This window comes from Theobroma cacao, chromosome 9, assembly GCF_000208745.1.
Source record: "Theobroma cacao cultivar B97-61/B2 chromosome 9, Criollo_cocoa_genome_V2, whole genome shotgun sequence".
Taxonomy (NCBI): Eukaryota; Viridiplantae; Streptophyta; class Magnoliopsida; order Malvales; family Malvaceae; genus Theobroma; species Theobroma cacao.
Window position 1 is genome coordinate 15,601,748 of NC_030858.1, and position 14,143 is coordinate 15,615,890.

The following is a 14,143-nucleotide window of genomic DNA, read 5'->3' on the forward strand; positions in this document are numbered from 1 at the left end:
CTAATTTAACAATTAGAAAGAGAAAAATGTAAAGCTTGTAGTAGCTAAAAGACACCAAGTAAGGAAAGGGTTGAGAAAAGTGGATAATGTAAGAGTGTTTATAGTGGTTCAGTCCCCATGACTTACATCCACTACCTTGATCTCCCAATCAAGGATTTTTAATACAACTACACTATACCAGTGGAATTAACAGCTTCCACTAAGCTTTTACAAGGTGAGCTTCTAACCCAAGCTTTAATCCCTTACAACAAGCTTTAAAGTGCTTCCCACACTCTAATTTAACAAGAAAGAGAAGAAAAATAGGTATAACTAGAATCTGGAAAAATTACAGGCAAGTTCAAACACTTTTTCTGGATAAAAGAATGAAAGACAAGTGTTTTTCTTGAAGGATGTTTGGTTTTTTTTTTCTCAAAATGACTCTTTTCTCATTCAATCCCTATTCTTTGACCGTTGGAGCTTTCTTTTATACTTGAAGAGTCAGATTTTTCTATCGAAGGCAGTTCTAGTCGTAAAAAACAACTTTAATGCCATTTTAGTTGTTATTTTGTCCTCTAATGCTTAAATTCAAATGGACAGATAGAGTTTGGCTAATTGGTTATAGGTAGCTCTAACTGATTACAGCTTCTTTGCCTTACATTATCTTTCTATTATGTACTCTGCATTAACCGATTACAAAAGACTTTAATCGATTAAGAGATCTCTATCTTCAAATTGCTCTACTTCAACAGATTTCCTTTAACTGGTTAACTCATCTCTTAACTGATTGGAGCTTCACTTTTTTTAGCCTTAACCGATTAACACAAGCTCTAATCAATTAAAAATTTTTTGAATTTGCACTTCTTCATTTTGGCTCCATTCAATGGTCCACTTCACTTTGAATTTGAATTTTGGCACTTAGAGATTCTTCAAGTCTTGTGCTTTAATTGATTAACTCAATTCCTTAACTGATTAGCATACTTCTGTTTTCCTTTGTCCATCACCTTTTTAATCAGTTAAGTATAATGCTAACTGATTAACATTTTCCTATTTTGCTTCAACTTGAAGTCCAGCAATTCCTTAATTGATTAATGCCTTTTGATAATCAGTTATAAAAGCCCTACCTTCACTAACTTTTTTCATTTTTCTCACTTTAACTGATTAGCCTAGCTATTATATGCTCTTGTTTTTAATCATTCATTTCATTGAGGGAATTAACTTTATCCTGCACACTTAAACAGTGAAGTTAGACATTAATGAATGAGAAATGTTTTGTTGTCATAAAAAACATATGGAGTCAACATTCTTCCTTTTTTTTTATAATGACAAAACACTCCTAGATTAAAAGTGCAATGTCTATAACAAAGAATTTATTTGCAGATTTAGGGATTGCTCCCCCTCAATATGTACCCTAGTAAAATCATCCAATATAAAGCCATAAAAATTAAGGCAATCAACCATAAGAACAAGTATATATATAAATAACCAACACAATTCCATCATAAAAACATAAGTTTCAACCATTGTTCATAACACAACATGAAAGATTATTCAATAATAACACACACAAAGAAATATCCTAAAGATTGAGTTTCTCTTTCCTTACTAGCTTACTTCTTACTCCTACTTTCCTACTTTTCTCCCCCTTTTTGTCATCATGCGAAAAAGGGACTTAAAGTTGAAACTCATCTAATCAAATTCTGAAAAAGATTCATTTAAGGATGATTCATTAGTTCTTAGGTGAACATTAAAAAGTTTAACGTGAATAAAATGAAGGGATTCAGGTTTAGAAGATGAGGAAGATCTAAAGGAGATAACTTGAGGTGATGCAAATTTGAGAACTAGCTTAGTAGTGGACTTAGCTATTGTAATAGATTTTCTTCTTTCGAAAACTTTGGTTTTAGTGGCCATTGTTTTTTTTGCCTCTTCCTGTAGTTTTCTTTGCAATAGAAGTTGTATCAACTACTTTACCCTTGTCTTAATCTGCTCCTTCTACAACTTGTTCTTTCCCTTGTTGAGCTGACTGATCTTCCTGTTCCATCTCAGCTTTTTGTTTTGCCTGATCAACTTTAGCTTCCTTAAGAATGTCTCTGATAAAGTTAGAAATAAGGATGCCTTCAGATTCTTTAGAGGGATTTTCATCACTTTTTTTATCAATTCAGTGTTTTTCTTCACCTTGTGTTTCCTTCTCCACTTTTCTTTTTTGTTCAATTTTCTTTTCAACTTCTTCATCTTCGTTGTCTTTTCCAATTTCTTGGCCTTGTTTTGTTTTAGGAGGTATTGTAGCATCTTGCTCTTTTTCATTATCTGTTTGCTCTTTCCTAATTTTTTCTTCATGTTCAGATGTGTATGGATCAAACTGCTTAATAGTAGTTCTTTCACTGGACATACTTGCAACAGTGGCTGAAGCTTCAGAGGTAAGGGATTTGGCAACCTTGGCTTGATGTAGAACGGCTTTAAGCTGTTGAAGTTTCACTTCAATCTTTTTTATCTTCACAGCTTGTTTAGTTAACTTCCCATCAATCCTTATGAGAAGATTCAAAATCATTTCACCTTGAAAAAGAGGTTGGCTGACTCTAGTGAAAAGTGTGGAAAAACTTTTAGTAATTGGGGGGGCAATGGTGCACCTTTTGTATTTTTAATGCATTCATTTCTCTCTAGTTTGTAACCCATTTTGAACACACTCCCCAAGAAGATTCCTTGATCTTTATTTTTAGTCAAGTTTGCTTGGAATCTTATACTCCAAATCCCCTTCTTTTTCACCAAAGTTGAAATAATGTTGCCATATGGCAAGTTAGTCATATCTTTCAATAAGGTTGCCCTAATTCACACAACCATGTATCTTTGTACATTTAGTGGAATGTCAATTAAACATAGCCTCCATCAGCCATAAGTCTTAGGCACTAATGTAGCTAAAGCTACTACTTCTGCCATGGAGTGTATTACAATAAAATAATGCAAGATCTTGAGTTGCGCATTTTTAATGTCGCTAGCATAACTTCTAGAGGGAAATTTCTCTTTCCTTCCATTTACAATTTCCCTAACATGACTAGGATCATACTTTTCAGGCATTTTGAATTCTCTGACTTCAACCTTTGTTTTTAGAAATTCTCCTAAGTCTCGAGTACTGATTTAAAATTCTCTGCCACTTAGGAAGACATTCAAACCATCTTTTGTAAATTCTTCTTAATTAACCAGTTCAGTTTTGTCCACAATAATACTAGAATTAAATTCTTTTACCAATAAAGGGCTAAACATCCTATCCCCAAAGATACTCAGATTCCTCAATTCAAGGTTTCAAAATATCTTCCTAAATCCTCTTTCACTATTGGTACTGCATTAAAACTAGGCCAATCAAAGAACTTCTCACATGAAATTGCTGCATTGTATATTCTTTTAAATCTATTAGCATGCACCTTATTCCTAAATCAAGAAGTAGAATTAGTACCTTTTCTTGTGAATATCCTTGTATCAATTGTTCTTTTCATTTTCTCTAAAAAATTTTTCTTACTTTCTTTCGTCTTTTAGGTTGAGGATTCTTGGGTATTTCCTTTCTTCTTCGAAAGAAGAGATGAAGGATCATCACCTTCTCTTTTTCTTTTTTCAGCAACCTTATGCGTGAGAGATGTTTTCACCATGGAGTTTCTCCAATTAAGGTTTATTGGGTTTTAAAAGAAAAGAGAGAAGAAAGTCTAGAAGTTCTTGGGTCTTTGGTTTCCTGGGTTATGATTCTCTTAGTAGTTGGAAGGAATTTTAAGAGGAATTATTAGCTGGTTACCCACGTTTTGACTGGATGGTTTCAAGTATCACCTGCCTAGTATTTTTTTTATTTTAAATTTTTCCCACGTTACTGACCTTTTGCTAGTAGGGGTGTTCTAATGGATTATTCTATGTCTTAACCGATTACTATAACTTTGACTTAAAACTTTTTAAAGTGCTTGACTTCCTTTAACTGATTAGTCATACCTTTAACTAATTAAGAATTCACTGACTTACTTAAGCTACTGAAGACAGAGTTATTCTAATTGATTAAAGGGGTCTTAACTGATCAATATAAGTCCTATTTCCCTTGTAGTATCCCTTTAACTGAACAAAACATTCTCTAATCAATTACATCAGGGAATGAACATGATTATTCGTAAAGTATATCATCAAAAACATTATCAATTTTGCATAATTTAGACTTCATTAACATCAATCATTCTTAGATCTCTTCTAATTCTATAAAATTATTTTTCACTTAATAGTTTTGTGAAAATGTCATCCAATTGAAGCAAGGTGTCTACAAAGTCTATTTCAATATCTCCCTTAAGCACATAATCTCTAATGAAATGATGTCTAATTTCTATGTGCTTTATTCTAGAGTGTGGAACAAGATTTTTAGAGATATTTATGGCACTTATATTATCACAATATATGGGAACTTTATGCATAGCCATTCCAAAATCATTTAGTTGCTACCTAATCCATAGAATTTGTGCACAACAACTACCTAGTGATATATATTCACCTTCAGCAGTTGATAAAGTAATAAAATTTTGTTTTTTGCAAGAGCAAAACACAAGCATGTTTCCAAGGAATTAACAAGTACCACTAGTGCATTTCTGATCAGTTTTGCTACTAGCAAAATCAGCATCGAATTAGCCAAAAAGATTAAATGCAATGTGCTCAAAATTAAATGCAATATACAAGTAAAGACTCTGTGCAAGTGCACACGATTGCAACAAGTAATGCAGTGATATGTTGAGTTTGTCGATCGCTTGAGGAGCTGGTTTACTAGTTGTTGCTAATTACTAAAATTAAAACAAGCTAGTTTTATCCAAGCACCAAATTTTGAGAAATGATTAAAAATTTATCTAATTAACTAATTCCAATCGAAGAAGTGCAAATAATAAATTGAGATGGAAGTAATGGTCTAATAGTTTAGGATTATGGCTTCCTTTAATATTTCACTTGGAATTGTGTTTTCTTAATTACTTAATCTTAATGAAAATTGATGCTAGTCTAAAATCCTAAAGCATGTGTAATTCTCCGTCGAGATATTACACAATTGCCTAACTTAATTGAATCGTTATAAGTTTATAAGAAATAACAAAATTAAGTTCTTAAAGCCAAGGTTCTAAAAATTTACTATATATGCAACTAGGTGTATATCTATTCTAATTGCACATCAAAACACTTAAATTCGTTTCTAAGTTTAGTGAACACACATTACCCAAATCAAGGTCTAATTTAGACTAACTATTTCAAGTATCATCTAAATACCTAAACACATTTAAATGGTGATCAAGCACATAAATGGGCAATAAAATCAAATTTGAGTAAACATCAATGTTTCCAATGAAAATAAGTAATAAACCAACACAATATCCAAGTTACACATTAAAATCCACCATAACCCTAGCTTAAGAGTTTTAGCTCAACAAATTCAAAACACAAACACAAATCTCAGCAAAATGAAGCATTTCTACAAAAAGAGTTAGATAAAGAAAATCAAATCTATAGTGAGAAATTCTTCGGAGTAGCTTTTTGATCCTCCATCTCTTGATTTTCTCTTCTTTTTCCCTCTTGGTTCAAGCCTTATTTTCCCCATATTAGTGTCTAAATCCTCTCTCTTTTTCAGCCCTAAAAAGATTGTATTTATACCTTTTTTATTGGCCATTTGATGAAAAATCGGATGGCCAAATATGTGTAGAGTTATGTGTCGGTGCTTAGGCACCCAAGGTTCTATTTTTGGCTATTTTTCAAGGTGTTGGGCTGTGCAATTGAGGCCTAGTTGCTGAGAGCTCGACTCTTAGATGCCTAAACTACTGTCAACTTTGACTGTAATCTACTGCAGTTAGTCAACTTCCTCTACATTTTTTACCATGATCCCTTATGATCTAGGTGAAGTGTTGAACATCAAGTTGTAGCTCTTCCTCTTGGCCTTCCATACGTCCAAGAATAGTGTCGATTGAGGTCTTTAAGCTTGAGTTATGCTCAAAAAATTACAGCATGTTCGAAGGCCTTTCTTAAGCAAAAGTGCATGATCTTTTGCAAATTTTACTTCCAAACTCTTTTGCACCTTCACCAACATATAGCGCAATCAATAGAAGGTATAAACAAGACTTAACAACATGGAAATAAACTCAAATTACTTACTTAAATGACTAAGGCATGCATAAAGTAAATACTAAGAAAAATGTACTAACAAAGTCTAAATTAATGAAAAATAAAAGGGCATTAGTCATTTTTAGGCTCAAAAGAACGTAAGATAACTCTATTAAATAAAGTTATCACTAAGTCTTATCTCAAAAGTTTTGAAATAGTGTGCATACTAGCATGTCCTAGTCTTCTTTGCCACAACTAACTATCAAATACATCATTGGCAATGAAACAAGATTCACTAGACTTAATCTCATCAAGGAAGATAACATACATATTCTTGATTCTTTTACCAATGAATGCTACTTTGTTAGTGTTAACATCAATCACTTGACATCCATGAGAATCAAAGCATACTTTAAAGCCTCTATCACAAGGTTGACTAATACTTAGCAAATTATGTTTTAGACCTTTAACAAATAAAACATGTTTGATTTAAGTTTGAGATGTGTTACCAATGGTTCCAATTCCTTGAAAAATACCCTTGAAGTTATCACCAAAGGAAACACTACCACTCTTACTTTTATCAAGCTTAGCAAACAAGTTCTCATTGCCGATCATGTGTCCTAAGAAGCCACTATCCAAGTACCAAGACTACATTTCCTTTAGGTAAGCTTCAAAACATTGATCCTTTTGTCTTTGCTCAACCTACAAAACAGATATTCAACTTTTCTTTAAAGGTACCCATACTTTGATTGGTCCTTGATGGTTAGCAATCACATAGGATCCTTTAGAAACTCAAACCAAATTAGTCTTAGGAAGATTCCTACTATTGTGATAATAATCATAAGATATGTGACCTTTCTTACCACATACATAGTAATGACATGAGAATGCATTAATTTTCCTTCTAAGGTTTGTATTCCTTTTAGGCTTTTCTTCAATTTTTAATTTCTCCTCCATCAAAACTTTAAGTCTAGCATTTTCACCTATTACTCTTTGCAATTCAAGATTTTGCTTTCTAATTCTAGCTTCAAAAGTTCAAAATAAGTTTTAGACTGTTCAAGTTCAATTTGAAGCATATTTCTTTGATCAAAAACAAAAGTTATACTCATGCTTAATCTTTTCTAATTCATTATCCAAGAATATGGCCCACTTTCTCATAGTTTTATGTTTTAAAGCAAGTTTCTCAAGTTTAGCATATAGGTAATCATATTCATCTTGCAAATCATCATAAGAAATATCACATAAGTTAGATGGTACCTCAAATTCTTCTTCTCTTGCCATCAAGCAGAAATTTGTGCTTTCTTTCAATTTCTCTCTTTCTTCTTTAGAGCTTAAGAAGTCACTATCGGACCATGTTGTTGCTACCATTGCTTTCTTCATCTTTTTTAAGGATTCTTCATTCAAAATTAGACATTCAGATTTGAACTGTCTTGATTTCTTACATTCAAAGTGAATCATTTCATCTTTCGTGTTGAGATCACCCTTGTGCTTAATTTTTCAAGAGAAACCTTAGTTTTTCTTGTAATTTTTCCTTCCAAACATTTTGTCGTTCCGTCCTATCAACTTTGTAAACCTTTTAGCCATCATTGCTAATTCTTCATCATCATCACTTGATAATTCTTCAAGTTCTTCTTGAAGTGTACTAATCTTAAGTGTAAGATTTTTCCTTTTCTCTTTGGCTTCTTTCTTTTCTTCCTCCTCTTCGTTCTTCATTTTAAGTTCATGTGTCAGGAGTGAGCCATAAATTTCATCAAGTGTGATCACATTGAGATCCTTGGCCTCTCGGATGACAGTGACCTTGGGTTTTCAACTTTTTGGGAAGCATCTAAGTAGTCTTTTTACTAACTCATGTTTAAGGATGGTTTTCCCTAATTGATTGAGTTTATTTGTAATATTGGTAAACCTATTGAACATTGTAGAGATATCTTCACCCAGTTCCATTTTGAACATTTCATAATTATGGGTGAGTAAGGCAATTTTTGACTCTTTTACTTGTGAAGTCCTGTCACGACCCGGAACTCTCATCGGGCCCTTGACAACCTCCACGACGTCCCGATAGGCACTCATTACCCCTAATGCTGATCGAAACCGCACAAGGCTTAGCATTAGCTTCCGCATCTCCCTAGTGAGCGATAGTTATTAAATCTCGCATTTCAAGAAATCATAAGTCGTTTCCAAATCAAAACAATAAAATATTATTTTCTGGCTCACAAAGGCATTTTCGTTATTTTTTTTTCAAAAATATCGAAACCCGTCAAAAACATGGTGTAAAAGCTAAATATGTTCATACATACTTTAAATCAGATAACTGAAGTATAAAATTACTTTTACAGTGACACATGGGCCCCCAACTGACCAAAATGCATCGGAAGCTGAAAACCTACAGCTTTTGCCGATTCAAGTCCAAATGAAGGTCCTTGTCAAAGTCAGCTAACTATGAAATTCTCTGAGCCTGAAATGTGAGGAAAAGAGGGTGGTGAGATTATAAAATCCCAGTGAGTAAACAGACACCATGTAAACCATCTAAAGGCGAGTAAATGGAGACGAATTAAAATATTCTTTTCTAATATATGTTTCATAACATGAATATTCAGTTTACTCAATTAATCAACATGGCTTATATATCTCACAAAACTTGGCTCCTGCCAAAATCATTCTCGCGGGTACCTTATTCAAGGTATCCCACTGAGATCGCCAAGGCTGTTAAATGTCCCATACCCATAAACATGTTTTCGCATCTGACACACAGCCATTCCTTGGCGTTGGCTGAGTCTCACTCTCATGCGATGGTCCACGTAAAGTGCACTCAAATCTTTACCTCAGGAGATATTTCATCCAACATCTCCCTCCGGAGGTAAATAAATAACTGAGTTACTGTGCCCCTCTTATAAGCAGTCCATGAAAACTCCCACCACTGCAGTGACTATGGATTATTTTATCTACCACCTGATTTATAAAATCCTTATCTGCATGACATGACAATTTATCGCAATCTAGCCTCTCAAGGCTGAATACATAGTATATATAATTTTGATACAAATATCGACTTTGCCATTCATGCTCAAATATTGCTATAAGCCATATAATTTAAAACACAATTTATAACACAAGCAGGCAGTCTCCAATTACTCTATTTTTAAAACCAGTATTCAATTTTTCATAAAATTTATAAAATTATTTTATAAAATCACAATTTCTCCTAAAACATAGTAATTTACTATTTAAACTCATTTTCTATAAAATCACACAATTGTATAAAACTACTTTAGATAATTAAAAAGATAATAAGTTTACTCACAGTTCTAGGAGTCGATGTACTCCTAATCCCAGTCTTCAAGCATAATCTCTGTACTTTTACTAGTGTAATTTACTCACCACCAATCCACAATGTACAATACATAATTCACCACATTAATGCTTGACCATCATAAAATCAATTTAGGCTCGGTGTATATGCATGATATGATATGCAACTTATCCGACTACCGCTTAAATGCGGTGCTGACCTAATTCGGCCTATTACCCGATTAAATGACAATTGTGTCTGATTTGGCTCCAAATTGCTCCATTTCATTTCTAATACCTCAATTCACAAAACATTATTCAAATAACACCAATTTCAGCATCAAAACCTTCCCATTTCTTCATGAAAAATTTTGGCCATTACAGTGCACTAACACCGTGATTTTTCCTACTTAATTTTCTCACCATTATTCATCATTTTCTAAGCCATTTCTCTTGAAATAATAACAATCCATCACCCACACACATCAAGGAAGATTAGGCCAATGAAGATTCATGGGGAAAATGGATTCGTTTCTTGTTGTTTTGCTTCTAAATATACTAAACTAGCTAAAAACACTAACATATCTTAAAATCAATTCAATCCAACATATTTCTCTCTCCTTACCTATTTTGACCGGCCATGAATTCATCATGAAAACATGTAATTTAACTATGAAAATTAAGGGAAAATGCATAGGTAAGGTAAATCACTAGCAAAATCAAAGAAATTTTACCTTTGCTTGATCAAATCCTTGAATTCCAACACTTTCTCTTTGATTTTTCCCACCTAGGGTTTGTTCTTCTTTGGTTTCTCTTCTCTTCTGGTTTGGCTGATCACTATGGGAGAAATGGGCTGATTTTTTTACCTTTTTATAAAGAAATAATAAAATAATAAAAGCATGATGGCATTTTCTTATTGGTTCAAATTTTAAATATTTGACTTTTAGTTCTTTAATTCTCTACCACACATTTCTTATGTTTATCCATTTCCATGATGAATAAAATCCCTTGGTCTTGACAAGTGTCGGGGGTAAAAATTTACCGATTTGCCCCCGAGGTGGTAAAATTACCATTTCGCTCCTATACTCCAAATTATACCGAAATTAAAATTTTTCACTTATAAACCTCAAATCATACTCCAATACTCAAATCATACTCCAATAAGTCAAATGGGGCCAAAAAACCTTTTCTAAAAATTCTCATTTTATCCCCAAGTGGCAAATGATCATTTTACCCCTGTATAGTAAAAATTTTGGTTTGACTCCAAATTGATCTTCGAACTCCAAATCACTATTTTAAATCATTCTTGGATTGTGAAACTCTTAATTTCACCATAAAATTCCTATTTGAACTAGTTCGAGGCTTAATCGACTTAATGGTACCATTAGGGACAATATCATCTTTTAACGATTTCTTGAACTTCCTAAATATGTAAACATTCTATTTAGCATGTAAATGACGTCGTAATTATTTTATAGAACAGGGTTTGACAAGTCCCTTCATGAATGACTTTGAGTTTATGCCAAATTTCTTTGGTTGTTGTATAGCTAGAGATGTTGAGTTCTATAAGGGTCAATGTACACTGAAGCACGTTGATTGCTTTAAAATTAGTTTGGACCTTTTTAACTTTAGCTTTAGTCCACTCAACACTTGGCTTAAGCATTCTCTTACCTGTGACAAAACTAGATGAGGTGGGAACATACGATCCCCTCGTGATTACATCCCACATTTCATAGTCAAGAGCTCCAATATATATAAACATCATAGTGCTCCAATAAGCATAATTTGATCTATCAAATAAAGGAAGCCTATTTATGGATTGACCCTCAGCATCTACAGACTTTTGCAAAGTCATATGGATCTCCCCTAAGGATGTTAGGTTCTAAAATGAGGGTTTAGCTCTGATACCACTTGTTGATCCTATTAGAGTGATAGAAGGGGGTGAACAACACTAAAAATTTTAAGTTCAGCCCTTTTTGAGTTGCAGAACTTTTAACCAATTAGAGAGAAAAAGATTTAAAGCTTGTAGTAGCTAAAAAACACCAAGTAAAAAAAAGGTAGAAAAAAGTGGATAATGCAAGAGTGTTTATAGTGGTTCGATCTCCTTGATCTACATTCACTACCTTGATCTTCCAATCAAGGATTTTTAAACCAATTCACTATACTAGTAGAATTAACAGCTTCCACCAAGCTTTGACAAGGTGAGCTTCTAACTCAACCTCTAATCCCTTACAATAAGCTTTAGAGTGCTTCTTGCACTTTAATTTCCTAAGAAAAAGACGTACAACTAGAAGTCTTTACAAATCTGAAAAGATTACAAGCAAGCTCAAACACTTTTTCTAGATTAAGAGTGAAAAATAAGTGTTTTTCGTTAAGGATGTTTGGCTTTTTGCTTAAAATGGCTCTTTTCTCACTCAATCCCTTTTCTTTGACCATTAGAGCTTCCTTTTATACTTGAGGAGTCAGTTTTTTTGTTGAGGTAGTTTGTATTCGTTGAAGACAACTCTAATGCCATTTTAACCGTTGTGTTGTCCTTTAGTGCTTAAATTCAAATGGGCAGACAGAGTTCGGCTAATTGGTTACAAGCAACTCTAACCGATTACAGCTTCTCTACCTTGCACTGTCTTACTATTATGTACTTTGCAATAACTGATTAAGAGATCTTTGTCTTCAAGTTTTACTACTTCAGCAGACTTCCTTTAACTAGCTAACTCTACCCTTAACTGATTAGAGCTTCACTTCCTTTAGCCTTAACCGATTAACACAAACTCTAATCAATTAAAAATTCTTCGAATTTGCACTTCTTCATTTTGGCTCCATTCAATGGTCCACTTCACTTTCAATTTGAATTTTGGCGCTTGTAGATTCTTCAAGTCTTGTGCTCTAACCGATTAAACCCATGCCTACCGATTAGCATACCTCTGTTTTGCTTTGTCCATCACCTTCTTAATCAGTTAAGCCTAATGCTAATTGATTAACATTTTCATGTTTTGCTTCAACTTGTAGTCTGGCCATTCCTTAACTGATTAATGCCTTTTGATAATCAGTTATAAAAGCCCCGTCTTCACTAACTCTTTTCATTTTTCTCACTTTAACTGATTAGTCTATCTATTATATGCTTTAGTTTTTAATCATTCATTTCATTGAGGGAATTAACTTTATCTTGCACACTTAAATAGTAAGGTTAAACATCAATGAATGAGGAATATTTTGTTAACATTAAAAACATATAGAGTCAACATACATTTCAATAATGACACACGTGAGTGGCTTTTTTTCATCATTTAGCTTTGCCACTTCAATTACAGACTTCAGCCTTTCCTCTTAATTTTCATTTAAGTATCATGGTTGATAATTTATGTCAAAATTACATTTAATCTTTCGCTCAATTTATACTTAATATATTTAATTACAAAAAATAAAATATTAACAAGTGAAAAAAAAAGAAAAAACTAAAAAATTGAAAGAAAAAAAGTGAAGAGAACTTAAAAAAAGGAAAAAAATAAAATAGAAGAGGAAATGAAAAGTTAACTAAAAACTTCATAATTCATAATTGTGGTATGAGAATTATAAATAATAGTATTAAATAAACAGATTATTAAAAAAATGAAAAAAAATGGGATGAAAAATAAAAAATTCAAGAAATTATGAAATGTTAAAAATTAAAAAGAAAATAGATAATACATTTAAAATGTGTTTAATTCATGTTTAAAGTACATGAAACAAATTAAATAAAAAGTTTTTCATTTATGTTAGAATTACATTGACTTTTTTCAAAAAATCTAATATATAATATGAAATTACTAATATTTATTATTAATTGCATATATATGTAATCTAATAAATAATATTTTCTTGAATACTACATAGTTATCTTTCATATGATTTGGTTAATTAATTTATATTTATAACCTAATTTTTGGGTACACATTTGTTTAATTTAATTTTTAAAATATATCAAATAAAAAAAGGAAATAGAGAGTCATTATCTTTAATTGAAAAATGGAGAAAGTATCATAACTTACAATCGAACATGAAAAAAGTATATTTATATTAATATTTTCTTGCTTTAAATACATCTTAAAAGTAAAATAAAAATAAATATATTTTTTTAATTTTAAAAGTGAGTCTAGTAGGAATTATGCCTATAACGGTAAACCTAAGCTTGGGCTTAATTGGAACTGAACCATAAGCTTGGGAGTTCTTGTTTAACGGGAATCAAATGATTTCCTTGAAATTACGTTAGTCAAATGCTAATTGTGATTGGCAGTGCACTAATCACATTAATATGGTATTTGATATTGTCAAGCCTAGCTCTATAATATACTTTTCATGTCATTCATGTACTTGATAGCATGTCTGCATACTTGGATACCTCGAAAAATCGTTAAAAGTCGGTATCGTACCTAGTGGTACAATTAAGTCGATTAAAACCTCAAACTAGTTTGAATAGAGATTTTAGGATATATTTGAGAGTTATTGAACCTTAGAATGTCTTAATATGGTGATTCAGAGTTCGATGATTAATTTGGAGTTAAATTAGGAATTTTCATAACGTAAGGGCAAAATGATCATTTTGCCACCCGAGGGCAAAATGGGAATGTTGGATGAAATTTTTGACCAAGTTTGACTAATTGGAGCATGATTTGAATTTGAGAAATGAAAAATTTTAATTCCGACATTTTTCCGAACATAAGGGCAAAGCAGTCATTTTATGTATCCACGAGGACGTAATTGGAATTTTTGGAATTTTACACCACCATAACACTTGTCAAGCTCATGTAATTTTACC